Source organism: Vipera berus, assembly GCF_964194415.1.
Source record: "Vipera berus genome assembly, chromosome: 11".
Taxonomy (NCBI): Eukaryota; Metazoa; Chordata; class Lepidosauria; order Squamata; family Viperidae; genus Vipera; species Vipera berus.
The window spans coordinates 11,078,060-11,078,736 of NC_138214.1; positions in this window are offsets into that span (position 1 = coordinate 11,078,060).

The window sequence follows — 677 nt, forward strand, 5'->3', positions numbered from 1 at the left end:
TAGGATTCCAAAAAAAACTGTTAGGATTGTGTGGAAGCATACCTAGGGCACCAAGGTTCAGTCAATTAAAGCTTTCCCCCCCCCAGAATCATGAAGTGCTGCAATGGACATACATAAGATCATGAAAAAGACATGGTTACTTTAAGGAGTTAAATGTACTTTAAGTACATTTTGGCTATGAATCCAAAGCAATTTACAGCCCTAATGAAGATCCAATGGTTCCTAGACTCTACTTTTTTCCCACAGTTGAAAAGCTGCCACACCCAAGCAACCCGATCCACACCTATAGAGTTCGCACCAACTGCTTTCTTGTATTTTGCCTATAATACAGGAATCTTCCCAGACTGCTTGCCTTCCATTGGGAACAGATAGATAAGGTTCCATGCACCTTAATTGCCTATAATACAGGAATCTTCCCAGACTGCTTGTCTTCCATTGGGAAAAATAGATAAGGTTCCATGCACCTTAATTGCCTATAATACAGGAATCTTCCCAGACTGCTTGCCTTCCATTGGGAAAAATAGATAAGGTTCCATGCACCTTAAGGGAAGTGGGGGTCAATCCTAGGTCTCTTGTGGCTGTGCAATGATTCGAGGCTAATTCCCCACTTGATTCCTTCTCCGTTTAGTTGGGCATTTCCCAACAAAAGCATTCTTTAGTCACAGTTCATTTATCTC